The sequence below is a fragment of the Pristiophorus japonicus genome, chromosome 2, assembly GCF_044704955.1.
Source record: "Pristiophorus japonicus isolate sPriJap1 chromosome 2, sPriJap1.hap1, whole genome shotgun sequence".
Classification (NCBI taxonomy): Eukaryota; Metazoa; Chordata; class Chondrichthyes; family Pristiophoridae; genus Pristiophorus; species Pristiophorus japonicus.
Window position 1 is genome coordinate 132,204,930 of NC_091978.1, and position 20,916 is coordinate 132,225,845.

General features: G+C 43.0%; 1 long non-coding RNA gene across 1 annotated transcript; it reads left to right on the plus strand.

Annotated features, from left to right (window-relative positions):
• The first annotated feature begins 778 nt into the window (after nt 1-778).
• On the plus strand, nt 779-19,690 carry LOC139240879 (uncharacterized). The gene is made up of 4 exons (XR_011588754.1): nt 779-979; nt 2,058-2,132; nt 16,682-16,899; nt 18,692-19,690. It is a non-coding gene; the product is annotated as an uncharacterized lncRNA (long non-coding RNA).
• The last annotated feature ends 1,226 nt before the right edge of the window (nt 19,691-20,916 follow it).

The window sequence follows — 20,916 nt, forward strand, 5'->3', positions numbered from 1 at the left end:
CTCAATCTAAAAGAAAGCAGCTCAAAAATTAGAAGGAAGCAACATGCTAAATGTTATGTGGTGCTTAGATCTTCGCTGCTTTAAAATTAAAACCTGACATGAAGGGATTTGCCCATTATTTCCCCAGACGTCATCGCTGGCCGAACCCACGTTTTATATCGGCATGGTCGCATAGAATAGGTTAACGGGTAAGCAGCAGGCGCAACTATTGTTGAGTTCCAAGACATTGTGTATTACCAACAAAAAGCTGGATAGATAAATAATGTGCAACATGGTGAGTGTAAGACAGGTCTGCACTACCCGTTCTAACCGACTGCTATATCAAAGAACACGGAGTAAATGAAAAGTCTCACAGAACTTGGCAGAAAGTTCAGTCGAACTGTGGTGCACTTCTGGTTTACAATTGAAGGTTAAAATGACATTAAGCAATTATAGCCTGTAGGTCCCATAAGATAATCATATTTGAGATAATATTGTAAAAAAATAAATTGTAAACCATAAAAAGTCTGTTCTCAGCATCACCATAAGTGAAGATTTAAATCAGATGACGCTAAATAAACATAAAAAAGCAAAGCTACTGGTTTGGACTATTGCTTTCTAAGCGTTTCTAAGAAATGCTCAGTAATAACTCATACGTTTTTTAATTGGATTGGTTCCAGTTAATACATAGGATCCTGTACCTCTAAATAGACATAAGCGTTAAAGTGGGCGGAGAATCGGAGCAGGAGCATGAATGTAGCTGCAGGTGTCTGCCATCGCGATCACAGTTTCAATGACACAAAGCGGGACAGCGGTGTCGTCGTGCGATGTGCTGATACAACTGTGCAACCGGTGAATGTTGGGGTCGTTTTGCACTTTTGGTTTTATTTAAATAAACATAAACAGGACTATTCACACATCTAGACAAGTGTTCTAAACAGTGTTGCTATGCCGTTTGACCTGCGTTAGTCTGTTTCATGTGGTTAGAAAAACAACGATTGTGAGTAGCAACTTAATTTTATCGATTTCCTAAACAACTCTTCGACACAGTACACTTACATCTGGTTTGTCTTTCAGTTATTCTGCAAACTATCACGGTTTTCTGTGCAGGGAAAGAATCCTTTGAAAAAGAAGCCTTGAAACTTTTTTAAAAAATCTGGTCGGTCACGCACTGTCTGAAAACAGACAAGATACAACGTTTCCAGTCTTCTGTCTCAATTACTTTGCATCGTGAATCAGGTTTTATTTCCATTAGACTGTTCCAACCCACGCCGGAGGTAGTAGGTGTAAGCCGTTTGGTGGTCTATGGAACCTTTAGCTAGAGTTCTCAATTATATAAAAGTCGCCAAAGAACCCATGCAGACGTGCTTTCTTAGAGGTGAAAGGGAAACGCATCAGTCTCCACAGCCTCTAGTCCTCAACGTGACCTTCTCATTACTTGGCTCCACGCCAAACGAGTCTAGAAGGTATAAGTACATCCTGTGGTGGGTATTGACAATTTCAAATAAACACGTTCCATATGTTATGCCGAATTGGTGAAACGATTGTTTGTAATAAAATATTCGTCTTGAACTATGATTCCGGAACTGATTCTTTAATGTCATGAAAAGCAGTTATAGAGAAGCCTTTCAACAATGTCCAACGCACATCGTTCTTAGTATACGTGTGTGTGAAAACATTAGGTTTTAGTCCAGTAAATAAAAATTCCGCTCATATTTTCTTTATTCGCATATTTGTATTTAATCGATGTTATTGGCAACTGAAATTGGAATACAACTGAAACTAAGTAACTGAAATTGTAACATACTATTCACTAGAAAGGCTTTTAAAATGTTGTTACTTATTGTTTTTGTTTAAGGGTTATATACGAATGACAATGTATTAAAAGTTTGTTTTGAAAGGTAAGTATGTTGAACTGGCTCTGTGACAGTCGTATATTTAATAACGATTTCCTGGAAACCGCGAGGTAAAACCGTTGGCATTCCCCAGGCTACTGTCCAAAACGTTAGAGAAGTACATGCTGGTTCAGTATATAGACAGTCAGTTGGCGACTTTCATTACTTCCTCTGTTTATTTAGACAACGCCATCGTGTGGCTTCGGGGAATGAAGACAAAGACTACAAACGTACTGCAAAGAAATACCACTCGCGCAGGCAAGCAGAGAATCCCGTTTAACATTTCACTGTGTTTCTAAATTGTTACAGCACCAGAAAGAAGTAATAGCCGAATAGTATGCACGGATTACGGAATTGTAACTGCTGTGTATTAATATAAGTGGGTTTGCCCCATGTGGTATAACGAAACGTGTCTGTTTTATGATACCATAAATCTATTATAAAACACTGATGGGTTTCACAGAATTAATACTGCACGAAAACACAGGTAATTCTCTACCGCAATGAGTTATTATTCGGTTTTCTAAGGAAAGTGTTGATGTTGCTACAGTAGTTATCATTTTTCCTTCCCTTTATCAAGTTTCACCACTTTCTTTAATTAACAAAAACATTCCTTCAGAGTCTTTTTCTTTTCAACTTCCAGAAAATAAATTATTGTTCTGGTCTTCATTAATCTTATGGCAGTTTTAAACAACTGGGCTAATAATGGCTTCGCTTTAAAATAAAAAAAACAATAGCTTGTTCGACGAGCATAAATATGAGGAAATTTGCAACATAGAATGTGTTAGACTCATCGTTTTATTTATCCGTCAGGACTATGACCTATGTCACCAAAAAAGAAATTAAAAATTTCCCCCTGGAAAATACTACAGGATCTAATGACAACTTAATTTCAACCAAAAATGCAATTTAAATATTATTTTTGCTTCCCCAATAGTTCAGTGCGTAGATGCAAGTTGGTTGATCCAGGTTGGCTGGATGACAGGAAGAGCACCGCAATTGGTCTTAGCATCACTGAGAAATGAAGGGGGAGATGAATTGGGATTCTCACTACTGATCACTATCTACTGATAACTGTTGAGAAAGTTGCATGTCTAGACATGGGGTGAGGATAGAATTGGTAATGCCTTCCATGGTTGAACAGATGCCAATACTCAAGTCTTGATTTCCTGCCTTGTTTCAGTCAATTTTGGGCTAATAGTTAGGCAGACAGAGGTCCCTCCCCCGCCTCTCCTCCACCACCCCCCACCTCAATTTTCCAATGTTATTTCTGCAGAAGTTGGAAGAGCCCACACATTTTTGGGTGGGTAAATGTAAATGAGGCAGGACTGATTTGGTAACATTATATGCTCTATTTGCCATCTTTCCCACCTCATTTCTGCAGAGTATAAATTACACTAGTATAAAACAGATGTCCGGTGTTGCTAGCCATTACCCTGCAGGTGGAAATAAGTTTAATCATAAAGAGGGACAGCAGCCTAATAAGTAGTGGAGGACATTCTGTTTCTGGCTGCAAGACACATTCATATCATAAAGGGACCTTTGCATAGGTGCCACAACCAGCATGGATACTCCTCTCTACGCTCCCTTCCTATCACACATATGCTATAATCTACACACTCTGTATGCATCAACTCACACAGCATTGGAAAAAACAACTTAAAGCTGCCATCATTTTATTTAAAACCAATAGTTTCTGTATGTGCTTTGTTTCCTCTTGGCGTCAGTGTCTAATATATGCATTCTTAAACTTAATCTTGAGCTTCTCCGAGGTGAGACTTGAGTGTGGCTAGCTACTGTACATTTGGAAGAGCCTCTTGGAGCTGAGGTACCCTGCATCTCATGGAAGTTAAGTGCTGAGATAGACTAGCTACAGGCTTGTGCTTCTGTGAAGCACCTTGGGACATTTTTTCTACATTAATACAGTATAGAGATGTAGGTTGTCGTTGTTAATGACCAATCTGCCTCTGCCTCTTTGCCGCCAAATGTGCAGACAAGGGGTGAGTTGGAAGATACCCATGTACTGCTATTATGAGAGAAAGCACCATCCTTTCTGTGCCTTTTTGCCATGCTATTAGTACTGGGCACTGACACTATTTGGCTATTGGTCTGCAGAAAAGTGATGTAATGGCTTCAGTGAAATCAGTGAGCCCCTCTACGATACTTTTCTGCAACTGGTCACCAAGTCTGTCCAAACCAGTAGCAACAGCCTTCTCCAATATGCTACCCGAGACCTCAATAGCTGTAGTCTGAGCATCCATGAAGGAAACAAAGATTGGCCTTAGGGCTTCTGTCATAAGTGTTGTGTATGGAGAAAGAGTCAGATTGAACACTGTGAGCTCAAAGTAAAGTATGACCTTAGTCTTTTATTGCAGGTTTCCAGAGTGCCTCTCCAACCTGTGAAGCCTCCTTAAATACCTGTGCTCCCAAGGGATTATGGGATCCCTTGGGACTCCAGAGGATGAACGCTGGTGGCTGTACAGAGTAAATACAAGTATACATATATAACAACACTCCTCGCCCAAAGACAATAGTGTAACTATTTACAATGTGAGGCGATCTGGGGCCTTTCTTGCCCCGGTTGATCATCTCAGTGTGAAAGCTGGTGTTGTTGAATCATTTGTTGGGCCCTCGATGGGCTGCTGTGCAGCTGGCCTTGCTGGGCTGCCTGGTGTGTTGGGCCCTGCTGGGCTGCTGTGGATGATGGGTTCTGCCTCGTGGTCAACCGTGGTGCCGGTTGCCACTGGTGTGTATGTTGGGGGATCAATAACAGGTAGGGTCCAAGGTAGGTTGCTCAGGATAGTCCAAGTGTTTCTGATGAATGAGTCCATTTGAAAGTTTGACCCGAAACACCCTGCTCCTCTCTTTGGCCACGACAGTGCTGGGAAGCCATTTGGGACCTTGTCCATAATTTAATATAAATACAGGATCATTGATTTCAATCTCACGTGACATATTTGTGCTGTCATGGTATGCACTTTGTTGAAGCCGCCTTCTCTCGACCTGTTCATGTAGATCAGGGTGAATTAACGAGAGCCTTGTCTTAAGTGCTCTTTTCATGAGCAGTTCAGCAGGTGGGATCCCAGTGAGTGAGTGGGGTCTCATGCGCTAACTAAGCAGGACTCGGGATAGATGAGTTTGCAGTGAGCCTTCAGTTACCCTCTTCAAGCCTTGCTTGATGGTTTGCACTGCTCTCTCTGCCTGACCATTGGATGCTGGTTTAAACGGGGCAGATGTGACATGTTTGATGCCGTTACAGGTCATGAATTCTTTGAACTCAGCACTGGTAAAACACGGCCCGTTGTCGTTCACCAGAACATAAGGTAAGCCATGTGTGGCAAACATGGCCCGCAGGCTTTCAGTAGTGGCAGCAGACATGCTAGCCGACATTATCTCACATTCAATCCACTTGGAGTACGCGTCTACAACCACAAGGAACATTTTACCCAGAAATGGGCCTGCATATTCGATGTGTACCCTAGACCATGGTTTGGAGGGCCAAGACCATAAACTTTGCGGCGCCTCCCTGGGTACATTGCTTAACTGCGAGCATGTATTACATCTGTGAATGCAGGACTCTAAGTCCGCATCGATACCGGGCCGCCACATGTGGGATCTGGCTAACGCTTTCATCATTACGATGCCTGGGTAGATACTGTGGAGGTAATTGGTGAAGGTGTCTCTGCCCTTCTTGGGGACCACTACTCCATTGTCCCACAGACGGCAGTCTGCCTGTATAGACATTTCATCTTTGCGCCGCTGGAACAGCTTTATCTCTTCCTGCATGTCCACTGGGACACTGGACCAGCTCCCCTGAAGTACACAGCTTTTGACTAGAGATAATAAGGGGTCCTGACTTGTCCAGGTCTTGATCAGCCGGGCAGTGATGGGTGATTGCTCACTCTCAAATGCTTCCATGATCATGGCTAGATATGCAGGCTGCGCCATTTCCACCCCTGTAGTGGGGAATGACAAGCTACTGAGAGCATCGGCGCAGTTTTCTGTGCCTGGCCTGTGGTGGATGGCGTAGTTGTATGCGGACAATGTGAGCGCCCATCTCTGGATGCGGGCCAATGCATTGGTATTAGATACCTGTTCTCCAAGAGTAAAGGAATTAAGTGGCTTATGGTCAGTTTCCAATTTGAATTTTAGCCTAAACAGATATTGATGCATTTTCTTTACCTCATAGATACACGCTAACGCTTCTTTCTCAATCATGCTGTCGGCTCTCTCAGCCTTAGACAGACTCCTGAATGCATAAGCAACCGGTTGCAGTTTCCCGAAATCATTAGCTTGTTGCAATACATATCCGATGCCATATGACGACACATCAAATGCTAATACCAAACACTTACATGGATCATACAACACAAGCAATTTGTTTGAGCATAACAATTTCCTCGCTTTTACAAAGGCATTTTCTTGGCTTTTGCCCCAAACCCATTCGTCCCCTTTTTGTAGTAAGACATGCAGTGGTTCTAACAGTGTGCTGGTAAGAAGTTACCAAAGTGGTTCAGGAGTCCCAGAAATGACCGCAGCTCTGTCACGTTCTGTGGCCTTGGTGCATTCTCGATTGCCTCCGTCTTCACGTTGGTGGGCCTGATGCCGTCTGCCACAATCCTCCTTCCCAGGAACTCCACTTCAGGTGCCAGGAAAATGCACTTCGAGCATTTTAACCTGAGCCCCACGCGGTTGAGTCGACTAAGAACTTCCTCCAGGTTCTGCAGATACCAAAGGCCGACGACCTGTGACCAAGATGTCATCCTGGAAGATCACGTGTGTGGTACCAACTTCTGTAAGCTTTCCATTTTCTCTGGAATATCGCTGCCGCCGATCGGATTCCAAACTGGCATCTGTTATAAACAAAAAGATCTTTGTGCATGTTGATGCAGGTGAGGGCCTTCGATGATTCCTCCAGTTCCTGCATCACATAGGCTGAAGTCAGATCCAGCTTCGTGAACGTCTTTCCTCTCGGCAGCATTGCAAAGAGGTCGTCGGCCTTTGGTAGTGGGTATTGGTCCTGCAGGGAGAAACGATTGATAGTTACTTTGTAATCGCCACAGATTTTGACGGTGCCGTCTCCCTTGAGGACTAGGATGATATGACTGGCCCACTCGTTGAACTCGATCGGGGAAATTATGCTCTCTCTTTGCAGCCGGTCTAGCTCGATCTCTACCCTTCCTCTCATCATGTACGGTACTGCTCTCACCTTGTGATGGATGGGTCGTGCCCCCAGAATTAGGTGGATCTGCACTTTTGCTCCTTGGAATTTCCCAATGCCTGGTTCGAACAGCGAAGGAAATTTGTTTAAGACCTGGGCACACGAAGTGTTGTCTGCGGGCGATAGCGCTCGAACGTTGTCCCAGTTACAATGTATCTTTCCCAGCCAGCTCCTGCCGAGCAGTGTGGGACCATCGCCCAGTACCACCCAGAGTGGTAGCTTGTGCACTGCTCCATCGTAGGAGACCTTTACGGTAGCACTGCCGATTACAGGAATCAGTTCTTTTGTGCAAGTTCTTCGTTTCGTGCGAACTGGAGTTAAGACTGGCCTTGAGGCCTTGTTGCACCACAATCTTTCAAAAATCTTTTTGCCCATGATGGACTGGCTCGCGCCCGTGTCCAGCTCCATTGATACCGGGAGTCCATTTAGTTCAACATTCAGCATTATCGGGGGACAATTCATGGTGAATGTGTCCACCCCATGTACCTCTGCCTCCTCGATCTGAGGCTCTGGTTCGTTGTGATCCTCTGTGGATCTGTCCTCCTCTGCAACATGGTGGCTTGCGGGTTAACAGGCTTGGAAGCTCACCTGCGCACACATTGGAGGTGTCCCAATGTTCTACAGCCCTTGCAAGTGTACTCTTTGAATCGGCATGAATGGAAACGATGATCACCCCCCCCCCCCCCCCCCCGCAGCACCAACAAGGTGTTAATGGTCTTGCATTCATCACCCTTGATGGTGGACTCAGACATCTGTGGATGTGTAGCTGCAGGCATGTGTGACCTGCCCTGTACGTTACGATTCGAAAACAACATCACTTTGTTCACAGTACTTGTAGCAGCATTTGTGTGTTGAGAGTTTTGCTTCGTATTGTCACTGGTGGCAATGAATGCCTGGGCTATCGCTAAGGCCTTACTCAAGGTTGGGGTCTCTACAGTCAAAGCTTTGCGAAGTATGGTTTCATGGGCAATGCCTAGTACGAAAAAGTCTCTGAGCATGTGCTCCAAATTCGGATGTCCTGAAAGGCGTCTTAGCTCGGCGACATAACTCGGCACATCCTGGCCTTCAGACCTTTTGTAGGTTTGGAACCAGTACCTCGCCATCAGAACGCCTTCCTTCGGGTTCAAATGCTCTCGGACCAGTGTGCACAAATCGTCGTATGATTTCTCCATGGGTTTCATAGGAGTGAGCAGATTCTTCATGAGGCCATACGTTGGTGCCCCACAGATGGTGAGGAGGATCGCCCTTCGTTTGGCAGGGCTCTCTTCCCCATCTAGCTCGTTGGCCACAAAGTATTGGTCGAGTAGCTCCACAAAAGTTTCCCAATCATCTCCCTCTGAGAATTTCTCCAGGATGCCCACTGTTCTCTGCATCTTTGGGTTTGCTATCTGTATCTCGTCCCCAGTTGTTGTGTATGGAGAAAGAGTCAGACTGAACACTGAGCTCAAAGTAAAGTGTGACCATAGTCTTTTATTGCAGGTCGCCAGAGTGTCTCTCCAACCTGTGAAGCCTCCTTAAATACCTGTGCTTCCCAAGGGATTATGGGATCCCTTGGGACTCCAGGGGATGAGCCCTCTGGTACAGAGTAAATACAAGTATACATATATAACAATAAGAACACAAGAAATAGGAGCAGAAGTAGGCCATTTGGCCCCTCAAGCCTGCACCACCATTCAATAAAATCATGGCTGATCATTGACCTCAACTCCACTTTCCCTCCTGATCTCCATATCCCTTGATTCCCCTAGACTCCAAAATTCTATCTATCACAACCTTGAATATACTCAGAGACTCAGCATGCACAGCCCTCTGGGGCAGAGAATTGCAAAGATTCAAAACTCTGAGTGAATAAATTTCTCCTCATCTCTATCTTAATTGGCCTACTCCTTATCCTGAGACTGTGCCCCCTAGTTCTAGACAATCCAGCCAGGGGAAACATAAGAACAGGAGCAGGAGTAGGCCATACGGCCCCTCGAGCCTGCTCCACCATTTAATACGATCATGGCTGATCCAATCATGGACTCAGGTCCACTTCCCTGCTCGCTCTCCATAACCCCTTAATCCCTTATCGGTTAAGAAACTGTCTATCTCTGTCTTAAATTTATTCAATGTCCTGGCGTCCACAGCTCTCTGGGACAGCAAATTCCACAGATTTACAACCCTCAGAGAAGAAATTACTCCTCATCTCAGTTTTAAATGGGCGGCCCCTTATTCTAAGATATGCCCCCTAGTTCTAGTCTCCCCTAACTCTGGAAACATCCTCTCTGCATCCACCTTGTCAAGCCCCCTCATAATCTTATACATTTCGATAAGATCACCTCTCATTCTTCTGAATTCCAATGAGTAGAGGTCCAACCTCCTCAACCTTTCCCCATAAGTCAACCCCCTCATCTCCAGAATCACCCTAGTGAACCTTCACTGAACTGCCTCCAAAGCAAGTATACCCTTTCGTAAATATGGAAACCAAAACTGCACGCAGTATTCTAGATGTGGCCTCACCAATACCCTGTATAGCTGTAGTAAGACTTCCCTACTTTTATACTTCATCCCCTTTGCAATAAAGGCCAAGATTCCATTGGCCTTCCTGATCACTTGCTATACCTGCATACTAACCTTTTGTGTTTCATGCACAAGTACCCCCAGGTCCTGCTGTACTGCAGCACTTTGCAATCTTTTTCCATTTAAATAATAATAATAATAATAATAATAATAACAACAATACTAGAGAAACAACCTCTCAGCATCTACCCTGTCAATCCCTTTCAGAATCTTGTATGTTTCAATGAGATCACCTATCATTCTTCTAAACTCCAGAGAGTATAGTCCCATTCTACACAATCTCTCATCATAAGACAGCTCTCTCATCCCAGGAATCAATCTAGTGAACCTTTGTTGCACCACCTCCAAGGCAAATATGTCCTGTCTTAGATAAAGGAGACCATAACTGTGCACAGTACTCCAGGTGTGGTCTCACCAAAGCCCTGTACAATTGTAGCACAACTTCCTTACTCTTATACTCCATTGGGGTTTGCACGTAGTTGTTCCTGGAGCTGCCACACATTCCGTAGTGCTATTAAGTGATACTTCACTATGCTGCAAATGCCTCCACCTTTACAGTCATCTACAGTATATTGTCCCACTTGTTTCCTAATACCTGCACCAATGCTTGACGCTTGGAGGGCATTATTCTTTTAAATGCAAGCCCCATGAACTTCATACCTTAGTGTCACCAGCTGAGAAGTGATGTCTCCTGACCAGCAACATTTTCCTCTTGACGTGTCACTTTTAGCTACATTGCTCATTCATGTTCTCTGTCTCACCCAATGCACTAACCTCTTCCTCAGTAACTAATTCCCCTGGACTTTATGTCTCTGGTCTAATATTTGAGAGAGATAGAGTGAATGACAAGTTCATGCTTTAAAATGCTGGCATTGCTGGATAGTGAGGACAACTAGGAAGAGAAAACGAGGAAGAGTAGTTAGGATGTTTTACTGAGAAGCAGAGATCACATTTCATGTAGGAATAAACTGGTCTTTTTCAGGGTGGCGGGGTGTACTTGAGCCCCAGCTATTAACAATATATATATATATAAATAAATGATTTGGATGAGGGAACCAAATGTAATATTTCCAAGTTTGCTGACGACACAAAACTAGGTGGGATTGTGAGTTGTGAGGAGGATGCAAAGACGCCACAAGACGATTTAGATAGGTTGAGTGAGTGAGCAAACACATGGCAGATGCAGTATAACGTGGTAAATGTGAAGTTATCCACTTTGATAGGAAAAATATAAGGACAAAGTATTATTTAAATGGTGATGGCTTGAGAAGTGTCGATGTACAGAGGGACCTGGGTGTCCTTGTACACCAGTGATTGAAGGCAAACATGCAGGTGCAGCAAGCAGTTAGGAAGGCAAATGGTATGTTGGCCTTCATTGCAAGAGGATTTGAGTACAGGAGCAAGGATGTCTTACTACAGTTATACAGGGCCTTATTGACTTCGCACCTGGAGTATTGTGTGCAGTTTTGGTCTCCTTACCCAAGAAAGGATATACTTGCCATAGAGGAAGTGCAGCGAAGGTTCACCAGACTGATTCCTGGGATGGCAGGACTGTCGTATGAGGAGATATTGGGTCCACTAGGCCTGTATTCACTAGAGGTTAGAAGGATGAGAGGTGATCTCATTGAAATGTATAAAATTCTGACTGGGTTGGATAGTCTGGATGCGGGGAGGATGTTTCCCTGGGAAAGTCTAGAACAAGGGGGTCACAATCTCAGGATACGGAGTAGGAAATTTAGGACCGAGATAAGGAGAAATTGTTTCACTCAGAGGGTGGTAAACCTGTGGAATTCTCTACCACAGAAGGCTGTGGAGGCCAAGTCACTGAATATATTTATGAGGGAGATAGATTTCTCGAAACAAAAGGCATCAAGGGAAAAACTGGGAATATGGTGTTGAGATAGAGGATATATTGAATGGCGGTGCAAACTCGAAGAGCCGAATATCCTACTACTGCTCCTATTTTCTATGTTTCTATGTCATTTTCAGACAAAGACATGACATGAGGGTTTTATGCTATGGTTCAGTAATAATTAATGAAGGGTCCAATAGAAGGAGAAACAGAATGTTCTGATGAACCCTCATCTGACACAAACTGTCCTACTTCTCCATTTGCAACATCTGCAATGGCCTTTCTTTCCAGATGTGCATGGCTCCCTCCTCATATGTTGTAAGTGGATTTTGGAGCTTTCCCACCTGTTGCCAATCTGACTTCTTAAAAAGAATACAAAAGTGAGAATTACCATAATTGGCTAATGACAGATCCATGGAGGAAAGCAATTGATCCCACTAAGGGTCATTGTAGGGGAGTTGCATGCAACTTTGAGTGAAAGAACACATTGATGGGTATAAAGGCAAAGGGTGTCAAGAGCATTATGCTGCCTCCTCGAATAGATGGGAAACATTGCAAGTACTTTAACAGAGTGTGATGGGAAGTCAGTGTAAGTGGCAAACATGCTTAGTAGAGATCATTCCGATGCTGGTTCGTTCCACCCTGCCTGACTTCATACGGTTGTTAACTTACTTCGAGCATTGAAATGTAGTGGTTTAGATCATGGAACTGGGAATTACAGCTCTGGCCACCTCATTCCACTACCCGGAGTTGCCATCATTTGGTTCCTCTGTCTCCAATCCAAACAGGGCCACCCTTCCAACTCTAATCTCCTGCAGGTGCAGTTCCATTTCAACAGCACAAAAATCTGGGGCTCTGTGCCCTGCAGCAGACCTTTCAGACATTCTATGCAGCAGATATTTGTTGTAACTGGGGGAAAAAAAACTTATGAATATAACTGCCCTTTAAACTGCTACAGGTATTTGAATCCTGTGGCAGAATATTTCCTGTCCCAAAAGGGTAATCTCTCAATCAGAGGCAGCTCCAATGCCTAGAGCTTGCTCACATTATTTAAATAGCCTAAGCCCAGAAATTACAAAGAGATCGGCATTCATCATTTCAGGCAATAACAAATCCCACCCCAACACATATCTGGCGGGGATTGGATCCTGTGAAAGATTTAGGCTTCATTGTCTAAGCCCACACATGAATAGCATCCATTTGGATAAGGTTGGGGGGTGGGTGGGGGGTACTGCTGCTGGTGTCTGTGGAATTATACCACAGCAGAAGTCAATGCCTTCAGAAAAGGAGAGAAAATTGATTTCTTTTAAAGCTTGTGTTAGTAAAACAGAGAGACAAGTGTTTGAAGTTAACAACTGATTTATGTTAGTCTTCAGTCTGTTGCTGAGGTTTGTGAATGGAACCCTGAGCCTTGCAGATATAAACTAGTCAATAATTGTTGGTAACATCATTTCTAAGATAAAATTATGGAATTTAAACAAGGTAGTCATTTCTGGGATTGTGTTGAAATGTAGTCCCCATAATTACCTATTTTTTTACATAACCTGAAAAAAACTGTTAAAATTAATAATAAAAAAATCTCCCAGTTGTCATCCATTAAGAAGATATTTAAACATTCAGAGCCAAGGTCAATCTCAGTAATGCATGATTTGTTTGTGTTGCTGACTGATTTTTACTCTCCATTACAGCTCTGTGATTGACACGAGCCCTGGGCAAAGACTTGAGTTTAGACCACAATTACATAAAGTGCACATTACTGAAACTGGCTGCCAATGAATACTTTGATTAATTTTACAACAAATGACACTAGGAAGAACATTTTTGAAAAAAGGAAAGGTTTTATCTCAACAACAACAACTTGTATTTATATAGCACCTTTAGTGTAGTGAAACGTCCCAAGACACTTCAAAGGAGTATTATGCGATACAAATTTGACACCGAGCCGCATAAGTAGAAATTAGTGCAGGTGACCAAAAGCCTCGTCAAAGAGGTATGTTTTAAGGAGTGTATATTTAAAGGAGAAAAGAGAGGTAGAGAGGCGGAGAGATTTAGGCAGGGAATTCCAGAGCTTGGGGCCTAGGTGACAGAAGACGCATACACCAATGGTTGAGTGATTATAATCAGGGGTACTCAGGAGGGCAGAATTAGAGGAGCAGAGACAACTCGGGGGATTGTGGGGCTGGAGGAGACTACAGAGATAGGGAGGGGCAAGGCCATAGAGGGATTTGAAAATAAGGATGAGAATATTGAAATCGAGGTGTTGCTTAACCGGAAGCCAATGTAATTAGCACAGGAGTGATGGGTGAGTGGGACTTGTTGCGAGTTAGGACACGGGCAGCTGAGTTTTAGATCACCTCTAGTTTACATAGGGTAGAATGTGGGAGACCAGCCAGGAGTATATTGGAATGGTCAAGTCTAGAGGTAACAAAGGCACGGATGAGGAATTCAGCAGCAGATGAGCTGAGGCAAGGATGGAGACGGGCAATGTTGCAATGGTGGAAATAGGCGTTCTTAGTTATGCTGCGGATATGTGGTCGAAAGTTCATTTCAGAGTTAAAGATGACACCAAGGTTGCGAACAATCTGTTTCAACCTCAGACAGAAGTTGGGAAGAGGGATGGAGTCAGTGGCTACAGAATGGAGTTTGTGGCAGGGAATGAAAACAATGGCTTTGGTCTTCCAATATTCAATTTCTGCTCATCCAAGACCTCATCTGTACATCAGAAAAAAGTAATAAAGCAACTGTGTGATACTAAATTTTGAAGAAACAAGAAACAAACACTGTCATTTCCAATAATATAGATTAGATATTTACACTTTCCATAGCAGTTTACCATGGAGATGCATCAGATTCCCAAGGCCCAGTCACAGTTTTAATCAACTAATCTCCATTAGTTTTCTTCCTCATTTACCCAGCAGGGATTGGATACATACCTTTTAGAAAAATTGGATTTAAAATTCACAAAACTACTCTGAATAGCACAATGCCTCAATGATATCCCTGCCAAGTCTCGGAAGCAAAGAGCTCACATGTCTGCATGCTTTTTTTTGCATTTGTGTTTAGGAGATTTGGAACTGAAAGGTGATGTCATGATATCACATCGTAACATTGGTGGAATCCAAGAGAAATGGCATCAATTACCATTTTCAGGCATTTATTTTGTTTCCCCAGGAGTTCCACCAATCTACCACTGAAATTATGGCAGAAGAGCAGGAACAGAGGAACAGGAGTAGGCCATTCAGCCCCTCAAATTTGTTCCACCATTCAGTTAGATCATGGCTGATCTGTACCTCAACTCCCTTTACTTGTCTTTCTTCCATATCCCTTGCTACTCTAACCCAACAAAAATCTATCTATCTTAGTCTTGAAAATTTTAATTGGCCTGGCATCCACAGCCTTTGGGAGGAGCAAGTTTCAGATTTTATCCTTTGTGTGAAAAGGTACTTCCTGATTTCACGCCTAAGTGGCCTAGCTCTAATTTTAAGATTATGCTCTCTTGTTCTGGATTCCTCCACCAGAGGAAGTAATGTCTCCGTATCTACTCTAACAAATTCCCTAATCATCTTAAAGACCTTGATTAGAACACCCAACAACCTTCGAAGCTCAAAGGAATACACACCAAGTGTACACAACCTGTCCTCTTAATTTAACCCTTTAAATCCTGGTATCAGCACTGTACCTCCTCCAAGACCAATATAATCTTCTTGAGATGTGGAGCCCAAAATCAAATGCAATACTTCAGATGAGGTCTGACCAAGACTCTGTACAAGCATCAATTGAGGCATCACTTCCTCACTTTGTATTGTAACCCCTTGAGATAAAGGGCATTATTTTTGTATCTGTACACTAGCTTTTAGTGATTTGCATACATGGACACCTAAATCCCATTGCTCTTCCACAGCTTAGTTTCTCACCATTAAGAAAATATTCTGATTTGTCTTTCTCAGATCCAAAGGGGATAACCTCACTCTTAGCATTTAAGTTTACACACTAAAAATATAGGGGGGAAACTTGCAGTCGGAGGCTTCCTGCCGGCAAACAATTTTTTAAATGCAATTACCTGGTGGTCCCGGAGGAATGTAGGATTGCGCTCCAAGGCCTAATTTCGCAGTCCAGCATACAGGAACATGTCTTCCAGGATCATATGCATCTCCTAGGATCACGTGGGCCTGGACCACCAATCACACTGTAGTATTCTCATTCATAGTAATGGGAGCTTGGAGCTCCCGTTGCTATGAGAATACCTCTAAAATCAAATAAAACACAAACATAAATTAAAAAACACTTCACATTTTTTAAATTAATAAAAATTGCATTAAATTAAATGTTTGAGAAAAATGTATTTTTTTGAAAATTAAAAAATGTTTTAATAGTGTTAAAAATAAACTTGCCTTCATAGACAGGGTTTTTAATATAAAAGTAAGTAGTAACATTTAATTTGTCCATGTTTTAAAGCTCTTTTGCTGCTAAAAGTAGGCTATATGTCTGCTTTTACCAGGCATAAGAGTTTGAAGGACATTTGCTGGGCAAAAGCCCAAATCTCCACCCTCAAATGTCCCTTCTCTCAGGGATGCGTGCAATTTGACAGATCAGAAAAGCCGGTTCTCAGTGCATGCGCATCGCGCACCAAGAACCAGCATTTGCAGGGCCACTTCAGGTGCATCATCATCATCGGTGGTCCCTCGAACGAGGATGACTTGCTTCCACATGAGTTCACAGATGTTTCAATGGAGGACCCGATATTCCAGTCCTGAACACGAATTGAGGGGTGGAAGATTCCTATGCATGGATTTTTTTAACGTGTGGTGACCATTGCACACCAGCCACCACACGGGCTTGACAGAGCTAGGCCTTTATCCAGTGGCAAGGATTGACCAAGACGACTGGAGACCTGCTCTGCTGCACGGACTTGGTGCGCACACATATCACAGTGTGCCTGGCCCGTGCTGCCCCTGGGCCCTTGGCTCTTCTGGGCCCCGTACCCTCATCTGTCGCACCTGCATGCACACATCGTACGCGCCCAGAGAGGTCGCAATTTGTGGACCATAATCAATTCAAACCTATTTAGACGCTACTTAAATATATTTGTCTTGCTAGGCAGCTCTAGTGCTAGGCAGCATTATGGTCATTTGATAACTATTTTCAACAAAATACTTTTTGTTCTCTCTCCTGAAGGTGATGGGTCTTGCTGCGTACAGTTCCACAGAGCTGGAAATCAAGTGGCCATTCTTTGTGTACAAGTCTAAACAGTGAGACTTGGCAAAAAATACACATATTTACAGTTATATAACACTTTTAACACATCAAACATTCAAAGAGGCTCCACAGATGCAGAAACAGATGTCATACAACAAGAGAAGAATTGGATGGCCTGACAAAGCTTGATTGAAGAGGTAGGTACTATGGAGGATTATGCCACACTATTCCTATTAGGATGCTTGCCTGCATTTTTCTGGTCAGCCTTTCTGACTGGCTCTCGGCTTGAATTGGGCAAGTTTTCCTCCTTCCTCCTGACCTAGCTCGCTGACTGAGTGCCCCTGTGCTTTTATCTCTCCATGTATTTACAGGAAGTGAAAAGACTTCCGCCCCATTCAGTGATTCGCCAGTAGGCCTGTCAATAAAACCATCAACCTCTCCTCTCCCCTTGGGGTGTGGGCATCAATAATCTATCTCCTGCTATTCTCAAAATAAATAGATGGCTTAATAGGTCTGGGATGAGACAATTGGCTTTCATTATCTCTGCCTGTGAGCTATGACATTCCGCAAACTGGTTCATCAAGCATTAATGCACATCTTCAATGCCAGCAGCATTGTTTTGTTTTTGTTAAACCTATGCAAATTTGCTTTCTTTAAAATCACAACATTTAAACATAATTTATTACCAAATCTTTAATATGAACAAAAATTAAATGTGACTTGGATTCACTCATTTATTAATTTAAGAAACCAGAAGGCTAGCCAAGTGAATTAATTAATTCATTTAAAAAATCCAAACCCTTTTGCGTGCTTTTTTTTCTCACTAACTGAATTTTTTAATGTTCAAAACTTAAGCACTAAAGGAGGTCATTTGGTACATTATATCTATTCCAGTACTCCAGCTGGAGCTGTCTAATTGAATACAATTTTCCTTCCCTTTCCCATATCTCTTGCTTTTCAAACATTTTTCAAATACAATTCCCTTTTAAAGTATGTTATAATCTCTGCCTCAGTAGTTATTTGTGGCAATGCATTCCATCTCTACTAATCCTCTATATACTCTATGAAAACTTTTCATGATTTTGAAAGCCTCTATTAGATTCCTCTGAAAATTCAAAGTTCTGGGGAAATAAAAATATTTTTGTGCATATCTTCATAACTATAACCTTTCATTCATGGTAGCATTCTGGTGAATCTTCATAGAAACATAGAAAATAGGTGCAGGAGTAGGCCATTCGGCCCTTCAAGCCTGCACCACCATTCAATAAGATCATGGCTGATCTTTCCCTCAGTACCCTTTTCCTGCTTTCTCTCCATACTCCTTGATCCCTTTAGCCGTAAAGGCCATATCTAACTCCCTATTGAATATATCTAATGAACTGGCATCAACAACTCTCTGCGGTAGGGAATTCCACAGGTCAACAACTCTCTGAGTGAAGAAGTTTCTCCTCATCTCAGTCCTAAATGGCTTACCCCTTATCCTAAGACTGTGTCCCCTGGTTCTGGACTTTCCTAACATCGGGAACAATCTACTCACATCTAACCTGTCCCGTCCCTTCAGAATCTTGCATGTTTCTATGAGATCCCCTCTCATCCTTCTAAACTCCAATGTATAAAGGCCCAGTTGATCCAGTCTCTCCTCATATGTCAGTCCGGCCATCCCGGGAATCACTCTGGTGAACCTTCACTGCACTCCCTCAATAGCAAGAACGTCCTTCCTCAGATTAGGAGACCAAAATTGAACACAATATTCCAGGTGAGGCCTCACCAAGGCCCTGTACAACTGCAGTAAGACCTCCCTGCTCCTATACTCAAATCCCCTCGCTATGAAGGCCAACATACCATTTGCCTTCTTTACCGCCTGCTGTACCTTTTCTGCCAACTTTCAATGACTGATGAACCATGACACCCAGGTCTCGTTGCACCTCCCCTTTTCCTAATCTGCCACCATTCAGATAATATTCTGTCTTCGCGTTTTTGCCCCTGCAGAGAGCAAAATTCACCAGAACCCCCGCTGTGTTTGGGCTCATTCAAAAGGAAATTTAATTTGGAACTGTCTACCGAAAAGTTTGGAACTCTAAAGTGCTTATGGAAGAAACTACGAACTTTAATAGAATTATGAACTTTTACAAGACAAATTTAAGCCTGTAGGCAGACCTAGGGAACAAAAGAAACCCACTTGATTATTGGAATTGTCTCGGTGTGAGGACTGAGGTCACCTATCTGGAAGAATGAGTATTTGGAAATCTTCCGCCACAAGAGACATTACCATCACAGTATCACCCAGAGATAGCTCCCCATCAACATGGGTCTGGACAAACCATTTTTAGCATATACATCACAAAGAGGCCCAATCCAGCCTGTATGCGAAAGACTAAGCACAAAAGGACATTGCAATTACCAAACTAATATTTCCATCAGGAAACAGTTTTTCGAAGATCAACCCACCCAAGACATATCAACTTTAATGAGCCCAACAAAATATTACAAAGATAAACCAAGCCCGCCAAAATTATATAAAGGATTATGAAGAGATTTCGTGGCAAGATTAGAACACTGAAATCGTATAGCTGGCCACTGTTTTCAACAGAGGTTAGTGGTGGAGAGAGGTGGTCGCTACTACCTCATCAAGACAAGGAGAGAAACCAACGTGACAGTTTTAAAACTAACTACTCCAGCCTCGAAGTCTTGAAGTCTTGAAGGAAGGAAGAACATCATCATCTACCATTAACTATCAAAAGAATTGGTGAGCATAAGTCCCTGCCCTGGAGTCTAACCTAGCTAGAATTAGGTATTGGGAGGTGGGAGGTATAACTTTACTGCATCTCCCTTTGAATGTGTAGTGTATTGTACTTTATTAGAGTGATTATAAGATTGACCTTGTACCTTTCCTTGTCTTGTTCTTTATTAGAGTGATTGTAAGTTTGGCCATGTATTTTCTTACTAGAGTAATAAGCCTGTATTACTTTGACTGTAATAAAACCAAAGTTCTTTGCATCCAGCCAGTGTCCTCTGCACTTTTGTCACACCACCCAAATAAATCCAGAGTATAGAACCCAAGGGAGGGGGAGCGATTTGAAACTGTTCAAGTTGGTCAGAAGGGAACCTGACCTCCTCATAGAGACCACAACACATCCCAAACCGCCCCCCCTTACACCCCCAAAGTGGATAACCTCACATTTATCCACATTATACTGCATCTACTATTTATTTGCCCACTCACTTAACCTGTCTAAGTCACCCTGCAGCCTCTGAGGGTCCCCCTCACAGCTCACACCGCTACCCAGTTTAGTGTCATCTGCAAACTTGGAGATATTACACTCAATTCCTTCATCCAAATCATTGATGTATATTGTAAAGAACTGGAGTCCCAGCACTGAGCCCTGCGGCACTCCACTAGTCACTACCTGCCATTCTGAAAAGGACCCGTTTATCCCGACTTTCTGATTCCTGTCTGCCAACCAGTTCTCTATCCATGTCAGTATATTACCCCATTACCATGTGCTTTGATTTTGCACACCAATCTCTTGTGTGGGACCTTGTCAAAAGCCTTTTGAAAATCCAAATACACCACATCCACTGGTTCTCCCCTGTCCACTCTACTAGTTACAACCTCACTGCACCTTTTCCATGGCTCCAATAATAATTGTACAGACACAATATTCCAACTGTGGCTTAAGCAATGTAATTTACAAATTCAACACTTCCTTGCTTTTATATTTAATTGCATTATATATAAAACACAGACCTAGAAATTGGATATGGCCTGAAAACGGTCATGCCCCAGCGCTATTAAGCTGCTCCAGGTCAAACTGGTCCAGTGCTCAGTCCTCATTAACATGATTATAGTGCTGATCTTGGCACTAAAACAGCTGCTCATTGGCTTACCACTCAACAGGTGGACCAACGTCAGGTGCAATCTAATTCCCAATCATGTTTGGTCTAGGCTTTATCCAGTACTTAGAGTGGAGGTGTATTGATGCAACAGCACTTTATTGTCATTCCACGTGTAAGCACAACCAACTACAAAGAGATGGCTGAGTCTTAGCACAGGAGGCACTGGTGGTGGTGGTTGTGGAGAGGAGGTGGGCTGTCCTCTTCCTGCAAGCTGGCAGGAAGCCATCAGCCCATACGTCCAGAAGGCTGTGGTGGGAGATATCCGATTATATGATGGGCGCCAGTGTGGTCCCCAGGTCCTCCATCCAATGCCACTA